Source organism: Pongo abelii, chromosome 20, assembly GCF_028885655.2.
Source record: "Pongo abelii isolate AG06213 chromosome 20, NHGRI_mPonAbe1-v2.0_pri, whole genome shotgun sequence".
NCBI classification, from domain to species: Eukaryota; Metazoa; Chordata; class Mammalia; order Primates; family Hominidae; genus Pongo; species Pongo abelii.
In genome coordinates this window covers 11,659,270-11,678,786 of record NC_072005.2, presented here as the reverse complement: position 1 = coordinate 11,678,786, position 19,517 = coordinate 11,659,270, and the positions used below count along the sequence as shown (strand labels likewise).

General features: G+C 47.3%; 1 protein-coding gene across 1 annotated transcript in view; it reads right to left on the bottom strand.

Annotated features, from left to right (window-relative positions):
• LOC103888572 (zinc finger protein 709-like) overlaps positions 1–1,045 on the bottom strand; it is a 37,729-nt gene extending 36,684 nt beyond the window's left edge. Inside the window, exon 1 of the mRNA XM_063719981.1 lies at positions 871–1,045. The gene's annotated coding sequence lies outside the window, so the exon portion shown is untranslated. The remainder of the gene's footprint in view (positions 1–870) is intronic.
• Positions 1,046–19,517: the final 18,472 nt, after the last annotated feature.

The following is a 19,517-nucleotide window of genomic DNA, read 5'->3' as shown; positions in this document are numbered from 1 at the left end:
ACATGAATTAGCCGCGCGTGGTGACGGGCGCCTGTAATCCCAGCTACTCGGGAGGCTGAGACAGGAGAATCGCTTGAACCCAGGAGGCGGAGGTTTCAGTGAGCCGAGATTGCGCCACTGCACTCCAGCCTGGGCGACAGAGCGAGACTCCGTCTCAAAAAAAAAAATAAATAAATAAAATAAAAAATATATATATATATACACACACACACACACACACCTACACACACACACACACGTATATATGGCTGTGTTTGAAACAAAGCCTGGGGGACGAAGAGTTGACATCGTTGTGGTGAACTGAAGAGGAGGCCAGCTCTAAAACGCGGAGCGGGATCTGGAAATCCAGGGATTTGCTGGCAGCCCTAGGAGAAGCTAGGCCAGGGATCACAGTTGCGGATTTGAGACCCTGCTTCGCATATATCTGGATATCTCAGTAAAAACCCGAGCCCCTTGGAGACAAAGGAGGAACTGGGGACCCCACAGACCGCTGCTCCTTCCACATGAACCCCACACCCGAGGAGGATTCCCCCCATGACCCTCCCGAGTCCCCGCACAATCTGGGGAGACGCGGGGCTGCGGACGCGGAGCTGCCCAGAGGAGGCTCCGGAGCCTGGGCCGCAGTTGCCGCGCAGGGACCGGACAGGACGCCCGGAGTCCTGGCTGCAGGCCCAGCCCCACCCTGAGGCCGAGGGGACCGAGGACCGAGCTGGGCCAGGGCACTCGGGTCCTCAGACCCCAGAGACAACAGCGAGGTCTGGGTCCCGCCACGGCCGGTTCCGGTCGGCTACAACCAGCCGTACCCTGTCTCGGGACCCCAGGCCTCGGACACTCACCATTTCCCGGCTTCCGCGGTATCCCGGTTCCTACCTCCACCTCCAGCTGCCAGTACAGGTTCCAGCGGGACCGAGCAGGGAGCCGAGCGCAGGGGACAGAGAAGACGCCGCAGGCTTTTTCAACCTCGCATCCTCCAGCCTGCAGGGCGCCTGATTGACAGTCTCGCGGCCCCGCCCAGCGTCTCTGATTGGATAGTACTCCAGGTCCCGCCCCCTAGACACTGAGTGACAGAAGAAGTGATCTCCCAGTGCTAAGTGGAGCCAGAAGAACAGGTTGCAGACACAGCTCTTGGAAAGGGGCGGGCGGGGGAGGGGGGGTTCCTCCCTGGGCAGTGACCTGACCCCTCCCAGGGAATATTTGCATTTAAGAAGAATTCCTGCCAGTAGTCTGCGAGCCCTTCCTGCTTCTTCCTCCTGGATTGGGGGGTCACAACTGTGTGCAGGGAATCCCAGACTCACTGTTCAGTGGAGCCATCCCGTGGCCTCGGAGCAGAAGGGGAGCCGAGGCCACACAGGCCACACTGCAGTAGGAGAGGGGGTCTGATGTCCTCCAGGGATCAGGAATTTGGGATGAGGCTGCTGGCTGCATGGCCAAGCCTTTCTCCCACCTGATCTCTCAGTCTTATTTTTTTATTTTTTATTTTTATTTTTTGACGGAGTCTCGCTCTGTCGCCAGGCTGGAGTGCAGTGGCGCGATCTCGGCTCCCTGCAACCTCCGCCTCCTGGGTTCAAGCGATTCTCGTGCCTCAGCCTCCTGAGTAGCTGGGATTACAGGCACGCGCCACCACACCCAGCTAATTTTTGTATTTTTAGTAGAGACGGAGTTTCACCATGTTGGCCAGGATGGTCTCAATCTCCTGACCTCGTGATCCGCCCCCCTCAGCCTCCCAAAGTGCTGGGATTACAGGCGTGAGCCACCGCGCCCTGGAGTCTACTCGTTTTCACCAAGAAAATAAAAACACAGCAACAACGGAATAAAATTGTTAAATGTGTGGAAAAAATGGAATTATATGGCAGCAATAGTCTCTAAAGGAATCAAAAGAGAAGAAAAGCAAAAACATGAACTAGCTCAGAGAAGCAGTTTTTCAGCCACTGTTCGGCAGGATTCAGGAGGTTAAACAGATTCTTGGGAGCCAGATTCTGACTGCTGAAACAGAGCCCCAGAACCGATCACAACCTGATGATGAGGCCGCAACACTGAAGAATTTAACTCTAGGCTCTCAACATGCCTTCCTGTCCCCTCTGCATAGTGTGGCAACACTCTCTCCTTCCAGACCTTCATTTTCTTTCCTTTTTTTTTTTTTTTGAGACAGAGTCTCGCTCTGTCGCCCAGGCTGGAGTGCAATAGCGCGATCTCCGCTCACTGCAACCTCCGGGTTCAAGGGATTCTCCCGCCTCAGTTTCCAGAGTAGCTGGGATTACAGGCACCCGCCATCATGCCTGGCTAATGTTTGTATTTTTGTAGAGACGAGGACACCGCACCCAGCCCCAGACCTTCAGTTTCACCAGCAGGAAACTCACCTGGAGTCAGTTTAAGGTACTGACTGACATGAATTGTCACATTCATAAACCTTTTCTCCATAAGGTAATCCAATGGGTCTCTGACCTTAACAGATTTTCTACATATATCAAATCACAGTCTGACTCCAGCTATTCTATGCGTAAACCAAAAATAAAATTCAAAGCCCACCCCTCTCTCCCAAACTGAAGGATTCCCCTCTCAGCTAAGGGCATCTCAAAGTAAACCTGAAAATCTAGAAATCTAGTTCAGGCCACGATGGAAAGCAGGGGTCAGACCTGTAGTCCCACCTTAGCACCTATAGTCCCAGTTACTTAGGAAGCTGAGGTGGGAGGATCACTTGAGCCAGTGAAGTCAAGGCTGCAGTGAGCTGTGATTGCGCCACTGCACTCCAGCCTGGGCGACAGTGTGAGACTCCGTCTCAAAAAAAAAAAAAAAAATTATAGTAAGTGTGGATGAGGACATGGAGAAATGGGAATCCTTGTGCACTGGTGTAGAGAATGTAAAACATTGCAGCCACTGTGTAAAACAGTATAGCTCTTCTTAAAAAAGGTGAACTTAGAATTCCCCTGTGAGCCAGCTATTCAACTCCTAGATATATATCCTAAAAAATCAAAAGCACAACACACAGAGACACATGTACGCCAATTTCACAGCAGCCTTATTCAGAACAGTCAAAATATTATTGTGGAAAAAACCCACATGTTTATCAACATACAAATGGATGAGCAGTGTGGTTTATCCCTACAATAGGATATTTTCAGGCACAAGAAAGCAATGAATTACTGACACATGTTTACACATGCATGCAACTTGAAAACATTATGCTAAGTTAAATAAGCCAGAGACACAAGAATAAATATTGTATGCTTTCACTTATATGAGGTGCCTAGAATAGTCAAATTCATAAAGGGATAAAGTAGAATAGAGATTATCAGGGCCTGTGAATAGAGGAGAATGTGGAGTTACGTGTATGAGTATGAAAATTCAAGTTTAAAAAATGGGCGGGGCCGGGTGCGGTGACACATGCCTGTAATCCCAGCACTTTGGGCGGTTGAGGTGGGTGGATACCTGAAGTGAGGAGTCTGAGACCAGTCTGGCCAACATGGTGAAACCCCATCTCTACTAAAGATACAAAACAAAAATTAGCCAGGCATGGTGGTGGCCGCCTGTTATTCCAGCTACTCCTCAAGGCTGAGGCAGGAGAATCGCTTGAACCCAGGAGGCAGAGGTTGCAGTGAGCCAAGTTCACGCCTCTGCACTCCAGCCTAGGTGACAGAGCAAGACTCCATACCCCCGCAAAAAAAATTAAGTTAAATAACAGCCGGGCAAAGTGGCATGTGCCTATAGTCCCAGCTACTAGGGTGGTTGAGGCAGGAGAATCACTTGAGCCCAGAATCGCTTGGGGTTGCAGTGATGAGTGATTGAGCCACTGCATTCCAGCCTGGGTGACAGAGTAAGACCCTGTCTCAAAAATAAAAATACAAACAATTAAAAATAAAAGGCAGTTTTCTTTTCTTTTCTTTTTTTTTTTTTTTGAGACAGTCTCATTCTGTTGCCCAGGCTGGAGTGCGGTGGCACAATATCAGCTCACTGCAACCTCTACCTCCTGGGTTCAAGCGATTCTCCTGCCTCAGCCTCCCCAGTAGCTGGGATTACAGGCAAGTGCTACCATGCTGGGCTAATTTTTTGTATCTTTAGTAGAGACGGGATTTCACCATGTTGGCCAGGCTGGTCTCAAACTCCTAACCTCAGGTGATCCACCCACCTCAGCCTCCCAAAGTGCTGGGATTGCAGGTGTGAGCCACCACGCCTGGCCCTGGCAGTTTTCATATCTCAAAAATTGAGTTAATTTTATACATAACCAGAATATCAGTCACACCTAATACTTACCTAATATCAATTGATAGAATGACATTAAAATGTCATGAATTGTATAAATTTAAAAAAATTTCTTCTCAACACAAGGTCTCACCGTGTTGCCCACGCTGAACTTGAAGTCTTGGCCTCCAGCAGTCTTCCCACCTCAGTCTCCAGAAATGCTAGGAATAGCCAGGCATGGTGGCTCACGCCTGTAATCCCAGCACTTTGGGAGGCCGAGGCATGCGGATCACGAGGTCAAGAGATCAAGGCCATCTTGACCAACATGGTGAAACCCTATCTCTACTAAAAATACAAAAATTAGCTGGGTGTGGTGGCGCGAGCCTGTAATCCCAGCTACTCAGGAGGCTGAGGCAGGAGAATCACTTGAACCTGGGAGGCAGATGTTGCCGTGAGCCGAGATCACACCACTTCACTCCAGCCTGGAAATAGAGTGAGACTCCGTCTTTTTTTTTTTTTTTTTTTTTTTTTTGAGACAGTGTCTCGCACTGTTGCCCAGGCTGGAGTGCAATGGCGCAATCTCGGCTCACTGCAACCTCTGCCTCCCGGGTTCACACGATTCTCCTGCCTCAGCCTCCTGAGTAGCTAGGATTACAGGTGCACACCACCACATCCGGCTAATTTTTTGTATTTTTAGTAGAGACAGGGTTTCACTATGTTGGTCAGGCTGGTCTTGAACTTCTGACCTCGTGATCCGCCCGCCTGGGCCTCCCAAAGTGCTGGAATTACAGGCTTGAGCCACCACGCCTGGCCGAGACTCCATCTTAAAAAAAAAAAAAAAAAAATGCTGGGATTACAGGCATGAGCCACCAGGCATGACCAAGACACTCATTTTATACCCCAAGACAAAAAATACTCGAAATGGAATGGAGGATGATATACTTCGAATGTACGTCCCCGCGAAATCTCACATTGAATTGCAATCCCCAAGGTTGGAAGTGGGGCCTGGTGGGAGGTGTTTGAATCATGGGGGCAGATCTCTAATGAATGGCTTGGGCCATCCCCTTAGCGATAGGTGAGCTCTTCTTCTGAGTTCGCACAAGGTCTGGTGGTTTGAAAGTGTGCAGCACCTCCCCTTTACCTCTCTCTCTCGTTCCTATTTTGCCATGTGAGAGGCCTGCTCCGGCTTCACCTTCCACCAAAAGTAAAAACTCTGAGGCCTCCCCAGAACCTGAGCAGATGCCAGCACCATGCTTCCTATAAAGCTCACAGAACCATGGGTTGATAAAACATTTCTTTATCAATTATCCAGCCTCAGGTATTTTTATGGCAATGCAAGAAAAGCCTAATACAGAGGTAAAAAGGTATTCCATGCAAATAGTAACCAAAAGAGAACAAGAGTGGGTATGCCATTATCATACTTGACTAGACTTTAAGGCAAAACCTATTTAAAAACACAAAGAACGCTATCTTTTGTGTGTGTGGTGGTACATAGTAGGTGTCTATATTTATTGGGTACAAGAGATATTTTAATACAAGCATACAATGTGTAATAACCATGTATTAGTCCGTGTTCACACTGCTAATAAAGACATACCTGAGGCTGGGAAGAAAAAGATGTTGGCTGGGTGCTGTGGCTCACACCCATAATCCCAACACTTTGGGAGGCTGAGGTGGGCGGATCATGAGGTTAGGAGTTCGAGACCAGCCTGGCCAAGATGGTGAAACCCCGTCTCTACTAAAAATACAAAAATTAGCCAGGCATGGTGGTGTGAGCCTGTAGTCCCAGCTACTCAGGAGGCTGAGACAGAAGAATTGCTTGAACCCGGGATGCGGAGGTTGCAGTGAGCCGACATCATGCCACTGCACTCCAGCCTGGGTGACAGAGCGAGACTGCATCTCAAAAAAAGAAAAAGATATTTAATTGGACTTACAGTTCCACATGGCTGGGGAGGCCTCAGAATCATGGCGGGAGGCAAAAGGCACTTCTTACATGGCAGCGGCAAGAGAAAAATGAGGAAAAAGCAAAAGCAGAAATCCCTGATAAACCCGTCTCACTACTATGAGAATAGCACTGGAAAGACCATCCCCCACGATTCAATTACCTACCTCTGGGTTCCTCCCACAACATGTGGGAATTCTGGGAGATATAATTCAAGCTGAGATCTGGGTGTGGACACAGCCAAACCATATCATTCTACCCCTGACCCCTCCAAATCTCATGTCCTCACATTTCAAAACCAATCATGCTTTCCCAACAGTACACCAAAGTCTTAACGCATTTCAGCATTAATCCCAAAGTCCACAGTCCAAAGTCTCATCTGAGACAAGGCAAGTCCCTCCCACCTATGAGCCTGTAAAATCAAAGCCAAGCTAGTTGCTTCCTAGATACAATGGGGGTACAGATATTGGGTAAATACAGCCATTCCAAAGGGGAGAAATTGGCCAAAACAAAGGAGTTACAGGGCCCATGCAAGTCTGAAATCCAGCAGGGCAGTCAAATTTTAAAGCTCCAAAATGATCTCCTTTGACTCCAGGTCTCACATCCAGGTCACACTGATGTAAGAGGTGGGTTCCCATGGTCTTGGGCAGCTCTGCCCCTGTGGCTTTGCAGTTACAGCCTCCCTCCCAGCTGCTTTCATGGGCTGGTGTTGAGTGTCTGCAGCTTTTCCAGCTGCACGGTGCAAGCTGTCAGTGGATCGAACATTCTGGGTTCTGGAAGATGGTAGCCCTCTTCTCACAGCTCCACTAGGCAGTGCCCCAGTAGAGACTCTGTAGGGGGGCTCTGACCCCATATTTCCCTTCTGCACTGCCCTAGCAGAGGTTCTCCATGAGCACCCCACCTCTGCAGCAAACTTTTGCCTGGACATCCAGGTGTTTCCATACATCTTCTGAAATCTAGGTGGAGGTTCCCAAACCTCAGTTCTTGACTTCTTTGTACCCACAGGCTCAACACCACATGGAAGCTTCCAAGGCTTGGGGCTTCAACCCTTTGAAGCCACAGCCCAAGCTGTACATTTGCCCCTTTCAGTCATGGCTGGAGTGGCTGGGACATAGGGCACCAAGTCCCTACATTGCATACAGTACGGGGACCCTGGGCCTGGCCTGTGAAACCACTTTTTCCTCCTGGGCCTCCGGGCCTGTGATGGGAGGGGCTGTGTGACGGTGTCTGACATGGCCTGGAGACATTTTCCCCATGGTCTTGAGGATTAACATTTGGATCCTTGGTAGTTATGCAAATTTCTGCAGCCAGCTTGAATTTCTCCTCAAAAAATAGGTTTTTCTTTTCTACTGCATCATCAGGCTGCAAATTTTCCAAACTTTTATGCTCTGTTTCCCTTTTAAAACGAATGCTTTTAACAGCACCCAAGTCACCTAGTCACCTCTTGAATGCTTTTCTGCTTAGAAATTTCTTCCTATAGATACCCTAAATCATCTCTCTCAAGTTCAAAGTTCCACAAATCTCTAGGGCAGGGGCAAAATGCCACCAGTCTCTTTGCTAAAACATAACAAGAGTCATCTTTGCTCTGGTTCCCAACAAGTTCCTCATTTCCATCTGGGACCACCTCAGCCTGGATCTTCTTGTTCATATCACTATCAGTATTTTTGTCAAAGCCATGCAACACATCTGTAGGAGGTTCCAAACTTTCCCACATCTTCCTGTCTTCTGAGCTTTCCAAACTGTCCCAACCTCTGCCTGTTACCCAGTTCAAAAGTCGCTTCCACATTTTTGGGTATCTTTTCAGCAACAACCCACTCTGCTGGTACCAATTTACTGTATAAGTCCATTTGCAAGCTGCTGATAAAGATATACCCAAAACTGGAAAGAAAAAGAAGTGTAATTGGACTTACAGTTCCACATGGCTGGGGAGGCCTCAGAATCATGGCGGGAGGCAAAAGGCACTTCTTACATGGTGGCAGCAAGAGAAAATGAGGAGGAAACAAAAGTGGAAACCCCGGATAAACCCATCAGATCTTGTGAGACTTAGTCACTATTGTGAGAATAGCATGGGAAAGACAGGCCCCCATGATTGAATTACCTCTCCCTGGGTCCCTCCCACAACACGTGGGAATTCTGGAAGATAGAATTCAAGTTGAGATTTGGGTGGGGACACAGCTAAGCCATATCAAATCACATCAGGATAAATCAGGTATTCATCACCTCAAGCATTTATTGTTTCCTTGTGTTACAAACAATCCAATTATACTCTTTTATTTTTAAATGTAAAATAAATTATTGTTGACTGTAGTCACCCTGTGTGCTATCAAATACTAGATCTTATTCATTCTAAGTATAATTTTCTACCCATTAACCACCCCTATTTTCCTGCCTCCTCCACTACCCTTCCTAGCCTCTGGTAACCATTCTTCTGCTCTTTATCTCCATGAGTTCAATTGTTTTAATTTTTAGCTCCCAGAAGTTAGTGACAGCATGTGAAGTTTGCCTTTCTGTGCCTGGCTTACTTCACTTAACATAATGACTTCTAGTTCCATCCATGATGTTGCACATGACAGGATCTCATTCTTTTTCATGACTGAATAGTACTCCACTGTGTATATGTACCACATTTTCTTTTCTTTCCTTTCTTTTTTTTTTTTTTTTTTTTGAGTCTCACTCTGTCGCCCAGGCTGGAGTGCAGTGGCGCGATCTCAGCTCACTGCAAGCTCCACCTCCTGGGTTCATGCCATTCTCCTGCCTCAGCCTCCTGAGTAGCTGGGACTGCAGGCACCCGCCACCACGCCCGGCTAATTTTTTTTGTATTATTATTAGAGATGGGGTTTCACCATGTTAGCCAGGATGGTCTCTATCTCCTGACCTCGTGATCCCCCTGCCTCGGCCTCCCAAAGTGCTGGGATTACAGGCGTGAGCCACCGCGCCCAGCCAATATGTATCACATTTTCTTTATCAATTCATCTTTTGATGAACACTTAGGCTGCTTCTGAATCTTGGCTATTGTGAATAGTGCCGCAATAAACATCAGAGTGCAGATATCTCTTCAATATGCTGATTTCCTTTCTTTTTGGAATATACCTAGCAATGTGATTGCTGGATCATAGGGTAATTCTAATTCCAGATTTTTGAGGAGCCTCTAAACTGTTCTCCACAGTGGCTTAGTATTTTACATTTCCACCGACAGTGTACAAGGGTCTCTTTTTTTCACATCCTTGCCATCATTTGTTATTACCTCTCTTTGGGATAAAAGCCATTTTAATTGGGGTGAGATTATATGGTATTGTTGTCTTTTCACTTCTCTGATGATGTTGAGCACCTTTTCATATATCTGATTTTCATTTTTATGTCTTTTTTTGAGAAATGTCTATTCAGATATTTTGCCCATTTTTAATTTGAATTATTAGTTTTTTTCCTATTGAGGTATTTGAGCTCCCTATATATTATTTATTAATCCCTTGTCAGATGGATCATTTGCAAATATTTTCTCCCATTTTGTGGGTTGTCTCTTCACTTTGTTGACTGTGACTGTTTCTTTTGCTGTACAGAAGTTTTTTTTGTTTGTTTGTTTGTTTTTTTCTGAGACAAGGATTTGCTGCTCTGTCTCTCAGGCTGGAGTGCAGTGGTGCAATCTTGACTCACTGCATCCCTGACCTCCTGGGCTCAAGTGATTCTCCCACCTCAGCCTCCCAAGTAGCTGGGACTACAGGTGCACGCCACCACACCTGGCTAATCTTTTGTATTTTTCGTAGAGATGGGATTTTGCCATGTTGCCCAGGCTTGTCTTGAACTCCTGGGCTCAGCCTCCAAAAGTGCTGGGATTACAGGCATGAGCTACTGCGCCTGGCCTATTCTTCCCTCTCCTTTCCTCTAGCAACAGGAATCTCTCCCCATTGCCACCACAGGTAGAAATGTGCTGGGTCACACCTGAAGCCAGTACAGCTCTAAGTCTTACCCAAGGCCCATACAAGTACTGCCTGGCTACCCCTGCTGATCACTCAGGGCCCAGGGGTTCAGAAGGTGATGAATTCTGCCAGGACTGGGTCCTTATTTTCAAGGCAGTAGGTTCCCTTCTGGCCCAGGGTGTATCTAGAAATGTCCAGGAGCTAGGGCCTGGAATAGAGGCCTCACGACTCTGCCTGGTGCCCTATTATACTGTTGCTGAGCTTGCATCCAAGTTGCAATATAAGTCCTCTTTACTCTCCCCTTTCTTCTCAAGTAGAAGGAAATAGTCTCTCCCTGAGCTGTTGGCTGTACTGCCTGGGGTCAAGAGAGTGGGGCACAAGTGTTCCCTTCGCCACCCCAGCTAGTGTCTCACTAGGTCGTGTGCACTCCAAGTCCACCGGCTCCAAGCCCACCCAACACCAAGACTTATACAGGAATTGCAGTCCTTGTGACCCTGACTACATTTCAAGTTTCTTCAGGACACCAGAACATTTTAGCCCACGATGACAGGGCTTGCCAGAACTCAGGTTCTGGCAATTGGGATGGACAATTCGACTGTGGCTAAGGCTGATCTAAACACTACCGCCATGAGCACTGGCTGAGTTCTGCTCCATATTGCTTTCTGCTAATGACAGGGCAGCACTGAGTTCCAATACAAAGTCCCACAATCACCGTGCTCTCCCTCTCCCAAGCTTACAGATTCTCTGTCTGTGCCATGTGGCTTCTGCGACAGGATGGGAAAGTGGTGGCATAGGCAATTCAAGGCTGCTTTCCCACCCTTTCCTCTGCCTCTTTACTTAATATAAGACTAGGTACTGTGATTGCATAGCTGATGTTTGGTTCTTCTTCTTCTTCTTCTCCTCCTTCTTCTTCTCCTCCTCCTTCTTCTTCTTTTTCTTCTTCTTCTTCTCTTTTTTGATACGGAGTCTCACTCTGTCACCCAGGCTGGAGTGCAATGGCACAATCTCGGCTCACTGCAACCTCCACCTCCCGGGTTCAAGTGATTCTCCTGCCTCAGCCTCCTGAGTAGCTGGGACTACAGGTGCACACCACCATGCCCAGCTGATTTTTGTATTGTTTACTAGAGACGGTGTTTCACCATATTGGCCAAGCTGGTCTTGAACTCCTGACCTCGTGATCTGCCTGCCTCAGCCTCCCAAACTGCTGGGATTACAGGTGTGAGCCACCGCGCCCGGCCTAAGTTACTTTTTGTGTGGATAGCTGTTCAATTTGGTGTTCTTGTTAGGGGAACAATCACTGGAGGGTTCTATTTGGCCATCTTGCTCCTCCTGCTTCTGTATCACTTTTGACCATGGTTTTATTTATATGGTAGGTAAAAGATCCATCCAGGCACGATGGCTCATGCCTGTAATCCCAGCACTTTGGGAGGCTGAGGCGGGAGGATCACCTGGGGTCAGGAGTTCGAGACCAGCCTCAACATGGAGAAACCCCGTCTCTACTAAAAATACAAAATTAGCCGGGCATGGTGGTACATGCCTGTAATCCCAGCTACTCGGGAGGCTGAGGCAGGAAAATTGCTTGAACCGGGGAGGCGGAGATTGCAATCAGCCAAGATCGCGCCATTGTACTCCAGCCTGGACAACAAGAGTGAAACTCTGTCTCCAAAAAAAAAAAAGAAAAGAAAAGAAACTCAGGGAGACAGACAGTAAGTGAAAGGAAAGAATAAAATAACTTCTGCTCACATTTGAAATTATTAAGTTCTTTTCAATAAAATTTCATGCTGTAGTAAATGAACTGGATGTAATTTTTTGGTACAGGAATGAATTCACAAAATTTTCCTTGAAAATAAAAATGTTTTCAACCTGAGGTCATTAATCCTAAAAATTGTCCTTTTTGACTTTGCTTCATTCAAAACTGCAAATATAAAACATCTCAGGTGTGGTTACTCATGCCTGTAATCCTAGCACTATGGGGGGCCGAGATGGGAGGATCGCTTAATCCCAGGAGTTCGAGACCAGCCTGGTCAACATAGTAAGCCTCCATCTCTATTTTTTTTTTTTTAACGTTTATCTAAAAAGGCAATTTTCACATCTCAAGAACGGAAGCATTTCTGAGGCCGGGCACAGTGGCTCATACCTGTAATCCCAGCACTTTGGGAGGCCACAGCAGGCGGATCACTTGGGGTCTGGAATTTGAGACCAGCCTTGCCAACATGGTGAAACCTCATCTCTACCAAAAATTCAAAAATTAGTCAGGAGTGGTGGCACAGGCCTATAATTCCAGCTACTCAGGAGGCTGAGGCACGAGAATCGCTTGAATCTGGTAGGCGGAGGTTGCAGTGAGCCGAGATCACGCCACTGCACTCCAGCCTGGGTGACAGAGCGAGACTCTGTTAAAAAAAAAAAAAAAAGCCGGGCGCGGTGGCTCACGCCTGTAAGTAATCCCAGCACTTTGGGAGGCCGAGGCGGGCAGATCACGAGGTCTGGAGATGGAGACCATCCTGGCTAACACGGTGAAACCCCGTCTCTACTAAAAATACAAAAAATTAGCCAGGTGTGGTGGCAGGCGCCTGTAGTCCCGGCTACTCGGGAGGCGGAGGCAGGAGAATGGCGTGAACCCGGGAGGCGGAGCTTGCACTGAGCGGAGATGGCACCACTGCACTCCAGCCTGGGCGAGGGAGCGAGACTCCATCTCAAAAAAAAAAAAAAAAAAAAAAAGGCTGGGCGCGGTGGCTCATGCCTGTAATCCCAGTGCTTTGGGAAGCTGAGGCGAGCGGATCACGAGGTCAAGATATGGAGATCATCCTGGCCAACACGGTGAAACCCGTCTCTACTAAAAATACAAAAATTAGCTGCGCGTGGTGGCGCGTGCTTGTAATCCCAGCTACTTGAGAGGCTGTGGCAGGAGAATCGTTTGAACCCAGGAGGCAGAGGTTGCAGTGAGCTGAGATCACACCACTGCACTCCAGCCGGGACAACAAGAGCGAAACTCCTACTCAAAAAAATAAATAAATAAAATAAATTGAAGCATTTCTCATAACCAGAATACCATAGTCACACCTACTAATTTCCTAATGTTAGCTGACAGCATGACACTGGAATCTCATAAATTATATAAACAATTTAAAAAATATTTTGTAGAGATACAGTCTGACTATATTGCCCTGGCTGGTCTTGAAGTCTTGGCCTCAAGGGATTCTGCTGCCTTGGCCTTCCATTGCATATGGAAACGCAAAGTGGAAATGTTATCCATTTAACATAAAAGACAACATAACCTTAAAAATATGTGTGACAGTCCCTATCCATAGCTCTGTCTGCAGCCAGAATGAAGAATGAGTCCTAGATTGCCAAAATAACTTTTAATTCTAAATTGTTGAAACTTACAAACTGCAGCGTTGCTTTTCTTTTTTTTCTTTCTTTCTTTTTTTTTTTTTTTTTTTGGAGACAGAATTTCGCTCTTTTTGCCCAGGCTGGAGTGCAATGGCGTGATCACAGCTCACTGCAACCTCCACCTCCAGAGTTCAAGCGATTCTCCTGCCTCAGCCTCCCAAGTAGCGGGGATTACAGGCATGCGCCACCACACCTGGCTAATTTTGTATTTTTAGTAGAGGCGGGGTTTCTCCATGATGGTCAGTGCAGGGAGCCAAAGGCCCCTGGGACATGACAAACTCAGCATTCCGCAGGAGTCTATATGATCAAACAGCAAACTGTTTATCATGAATGCAGGTTGTGGGCAAACTCACACTGCCCTGCCACCAAAAGGTTTGCTGAGGGACATCACTCCCTGGCTCCGGGCTCCTTGAAGTTATCTACTGATAAAATTAGTGCCTATTGTCCAGAGGATGCAGTCTCACAAGCCTGCTGTGAACCAAACGGAACTAAACAGCCAACTGGCAATTACCCGTCAATCACCCCTGCTTTTCTCGCCATCTCTTTTGCCTAATAAATATGGAGGGCTGTGTAAAGCTCGGGGCCCTTGTCCACTAGAGGCAAGGTGCCCCCCGACCCCTTCTTCCAAATATACTCTTTCGTCTCTTGTCTTTTATTCCCATGTTCGCCCCCCTTTGTTCAGTCCCCCTAGGTCTGTGCGGGTTACATAGTGGCACCCCAAACAGCGACCGGATCGGGAGCTCTGTAAGCGGCACTTGAACAGGCGGCAGTCTGAACACGGGACTACGAGGACGTGAACGAAGAAGGTCTGCTGGAGCAGAGGAACTGAAATTGACAAGACGCACGGGGACTCCGGGACGAGTCTGCCGGTAGGGTATATAAGGTCAGTGCCCTAAAGACGTACTGGGGGCAGTGCTTTAAAGAAGTAGTGGGAAGGGGAAGTTTTCTGAATCAGGGTAACAAGGGGAAGAATTTGTCTACTGAAGAAAAACATTATGTGCACTTGCTTAAGGTTCTGTTGAGACAGTCTGGAGCTCAGGTTAATTCGCAGGCACTAACTAACCTCCTGCAGAAGCCACAAATGGTTATTAACGCATCACCCATGGTTTCCACAGGCAGGCACTCTTGATGTGGAAAATTGGGACAGAGCAGAAGAAGGATTAAAACGGGCTCATCAAAAAGGTTTTAAAGTTGATTCTTCAGTTTTCTCCACTTGGAGTTTAGTTCATACTGTACTTCTGCCATTATCTCCTTATTATTCTGCGGGACAGCAGGCTGAGTCTAAAAATCTGAAAGAATCTGTTGTCCCACCCACAGCGCCAACTGAAAATAAAAAACAGGTGAGGGAGGATAAAAATTGGCCTATATCGCCTCCTCCAATTGCAGAAACATCTGTACCGCCTCCTTTGGTAGCAGAAATAGAGACCCCAATACAAAGAATTTTACACTGTGCTGCCATAGCTGGAGAGCCCTTAGGACCTTGCGCTTTTCCTATTTCCATAAGGCCCGATTCAAATAATCCACAGCAGATTATTCATGAACATACCCCACTAGAATTTAAGTTGTTGAAGGAATTAAAAACTAGTGTGGTCAATAATGGAGTACAAAGCCCATGGTTCCCGGAAGAAGGAACGCTAGGCTTAGAACTCTGGGAATGAGTGGGGAGAAATCTTAAACAACATCAGGTGCAAAGGCATCGGGTCCCAGTAAAATCTTTAACGTTATGGGCTTTAATTAGAGCAGTCCTGGCTCAGTTACACACAGAAGAGCCTAAAAAGAGGAAGGAGGAGAAAACATCATCTGCCTTATCACCTTCTCTTCCCTCAGCCCCAGTATCACTGGGCCAAAATAACAAAGAGGAAACAGAGGTCTTACCTAAGCCTCCTCCTCCAATAGATAGGAAAAAGGACAGAGGATACGCTACAGCTGTCAGTCCCTGTCTTAAGCAGGCAGCATTAGGCGAGCTCTTAACCTGCTCAGTAATGCAAAATCGGCAAGGCAAGCAGGTGTATGTCTATAAAAAGATAAGAAAGGCCGGGAGCGGTGGCTCATGCCTGTAATCCCAGCACTTTGGGAGGCCGAAGCGGGCAGATCACCTGAGGTCGGGAGTTCAAAACCAGCGTGAGCAACATGGAGAACCCCTGTCTCTACTAAAAACACAAAATTAGCCGGTTGTGGTGACACGTGCCTGTAATCCCAGCTACTCCGGGGGCTGAGGCAGGAGAATCGCTTGAACCTGGAAGGCGGAGGTTGCCGTGAGCCGAGATCGCGCCATTGCACTCCAGCCTGGGCAACAAGAGCAAAAACTCCGTTTCAAAAAAGAAAAAAAAAAAAAAAGAAAGAAAAGAAAAAAGGCATTAGAAGCCGAAACCGCGCCACCAAGCAAGCGGTGGGCGGAATAAAAGGCTCAGTAGCAGAAAAGCTGGCAGCGACGAAGCCCACAAGGTCCGCCCAGGCCGGCAGCATGCCCCACCCCCGGCAAAGGAGGGAGGGAGCGGCGCAGACACAGGCAAAGCCTGAGCAAGTACAATTTATGGGGTCAAGACTGACTTACAGCATGGGATAGGGGACTTACAAATGAAAACTTTGATAACCCAGGATTTAAAATGTTGAAGAACATGATGGACACCAGGATTTCTGACGGTGGTCATTGATGTTTGATATTTCTCCTTTGCCCACTGCCTTATTATTAGAATGGCTCAGTGACAAACCTGTGTGGGTGGATCAATGGCCCCTAACACAAAAGAAGCTAGATGAAGTTCATCTGTTGGTAAAAGAGCAATTGAACACAGGACATATAGAAAACTCAGTTAGCAGGCTGGGCGCGGTGGCTCACGCCTGTAATCCCAGCACTTTGGGAGGCCGAGGCGGGCAGATCACGAGGTCAGGAGATCGAGACCATCCTGGCTAACACGGTGAAACCCCATCTCCACTAAAAATACAAAAAAAATAGCTGGGTATGGTGGCAGGCACCTGTACTCCCAGCTACTCGGGAGGCTGAGGCAGGAGAATGGCATGAACCCGGGAGACACAGCTTTACTCCAGCCTGGGCGACAAAGCAAGACTGTGTCTCAAAAAAAAAAGAAAAGAAAAGAAAAGAAAAGTCAGTTAGCCCCTGGAATTCTCCAGTATTTGTGATTCCAAAAAGGTCCCAAAACAATAATGACCTCTGGGGTTTCAGCTCAACACTCAGAGCTAATTGCAGTCATTCAGGTTTTACAGCTCACAGCTTCAGATCCTATCAACATTGTCTGTGATTCAGCTTATGTTGTAAATGTAGCCAGTCGCACAGAAACTGCTACAGTTAAAAGTACAGTAGACCCAGAACTGCTTAATTTATTTCACTTATTCTCATATGCTGCATGCTACATGCCAAACAGGTGAGACAGCTGGTCATGTACGGTGACATCGTCTGTCATCATTTGCTCATATGGGAATACCTAAACAATTAAAAACTAACAATGGACCCACTTATACTGGCCATGCTTTTCAAAATTTCTTACAGCTTTGGCCTATAACCCATAAAATAGAAATTCCTTATAATCCTAGAGGACAAGGCATTATAGAGCAGGCACATCAAACATTACAACGCATGTTGAAAAAACAAAAAGGGGGTATAGGAGGCCAACTACCACCTCAATCAAAACTTTTTATTTACTTTAAATTTTTTGACTCCTGGTCTGGATGGTAAGACTCCAGCAGAAAGACATTGGCAAGCGTTAGAGGAAAAGAGGAAAGTTTATCTGAAAGTGTTACGGAAATCCCTGGAAGAAGGACAATGGAAAAGTCCGGTGGATTTACTGATGTGGGGAAGAGAGTATGCTTGTGTTTCTACAGGAGATGGGCACACCATGTGGGTGCCCTCAAGGTGCATGCGACCATGAACGGGAGACGGGAGGAACCCAGGGTGGCCAACCATGGGCCCGGTCCCTCCAGTACAAGCCATGAGCCAGCTGAGCCTGAGTGCAAAGACAGAGAGAAGGCCTAACAGAGTCACGACACAGTTCTAATGCTACATTTTCTGTAAAATCAGATGGACCGCCAATCGGATAATGAGAGCTGCTCGGCCTGGCCTTACATTCTTTCAATTAATACATAAACAAAAAGGGGGATATGCAGGGAGCCAAAGGCCCGTGGGACGTGACCAACTCAGCATTCCGCAGGAGTCTATATGGGATCAAACAGCAAACTGTTTATCATGAATGCAGGATGTGGGCAAACTCACTGCCCTGCCACCAAAAGGTGTGCTGAGGACATCACTCCCTGGCACCGGGCTCCTTGAAGTTATCTACTGAGAAAATTAGTGCCTATTGTCCAGAGGATGCAGTCTCACAAGCCTGCTGTGAACCAAATGGCCAACTGACAATTACCCGACAATCACCCCCGCTTTTCTCGCTCTTTTGCCTAATAAATACAGAGGGCTGTGTAAAGCTTGGGGCCCTTGTCCACTAGAGGCAAGGTGCCCCCCAACCCCTTCTTCCAAATATACTCTTTTGTCTCGTCTTTTATTCCTGCATTTGCTCCCCTTTGTTCAGTCCAATAGGTCCAAGGCAGGTCAGGCTGGTCTCGGACTCCTGACCTCAGGTGATCTGCCCACCTCAGCCTCCCAAAGTGCTGGGATTAGAGGTGTGAGCCACTGTGCCCAGCCAGCATTGCTTTTCTAATCAGATGAAGAACTGTGTATGCTGTCAACAGCATCAGGACTCAAACAGAAAGCCACATCACTGCCTTCCAAAAGTGGTGGCCTTCTGGCTTATGAACACTCTTTGGGCCTGTGCTACAGTGTCCTCTCTGGGGTGTTTGTGAAGCATCAGGATACTCCCACAGTCAAGGCCAATAATCGGGCTCAGCTGTGTCCTGTTCATCTCCCTCACCCTGTGCTTCCAATGTCCCCTACCTTCACTGGCCATCCCAACACAGCACCTGCATCCCGGGCAAAATCACATTTGGAGTCACGTTGATGGTGGGGTTTCTACTCTGTAGCCCACACTCACTGTGGGTGTTGCCTTCGAGGGAGAAGGAGTCAGTGGTTGGATTCAGTAGCACCTAACTCTGTATTGCCCTCTCTAATCCAAATGACTGTAGAATCTGACAGGCAATGACTCCACCCTTCACTCATGTGAATACATTATCTGGGGCTGAATATGTCATCTCCACATACAGTCATGGTTTGGTTGCTGATTGCTACTCTATCCTGTGATACCTGGGCTTTTGACACTGAGAAGTTTCAACAGGGATTTGCTCAACAAGAGCTTGCTGGACACCTTCAATGAAGTGATTGGATTGTTCCATGGAAGTGTACAGACAAAAAGCTGACTTTTGCATGTTGCTTTTTACTCTGTAGTGCTGGCGTAAGAGGCCTATTGATAAATTAGAAGCAAAAGCATATATGCCAGGAACAGTGGTTCATACCCGTAATCCATTTCAGCACTTTAGGAGGCCGACGCGGCCAGATCACCTGAAGTCAGGAGTTTGAGATCAGCCTGGCCAACACGGTGAAGCCCTGTCTGTACTAAAAATACGAAAAAAAATTAGCCAGGTGTGACGGTGGGCACCTGTAATCCCAGCTACTCAGGAGGCTGAGGCAGGAGAATCACTTGAACCCGGGAAGCAGAGGTTGCAGTGAGTTGAGATTGCGCCACTGCACTCCAGCCTGGGTGATAAGAGTGAAACTCTGTCTAAAAAAACAAAAACACAAAAACAAAAACAAAAACAAAAGCATATTATCGGAGCAAGAAAGGCTTGGTTGGAATATTGATGCTGACTTTGTTCCTTCCTAGGCTTGCATTCAGAAAATGTGCATAAATATATTAGTCTCATTAGGAGCTTTTTAAAAGTATTATACAGCTTGCTAAGAAGTAAATTTACATATTTTAACCGAGGTACATAATGGAAAATAGTGTCCAGTACATCACAGGAAATACTTCAGTGTTCAGAGAATAAGTAAGGCAAAAACAGGTCCACAAGTCCAGGAGCCAGCCTCCCCTTACTGCAAGGCCAAGTCTTACGCTGTTGGAGAGAAACACGTCAGACACCAGCAATGTGAGACCATGCTCCTAGGTGGCTATGATGAATCAAGACAAAAAAAGAGCATT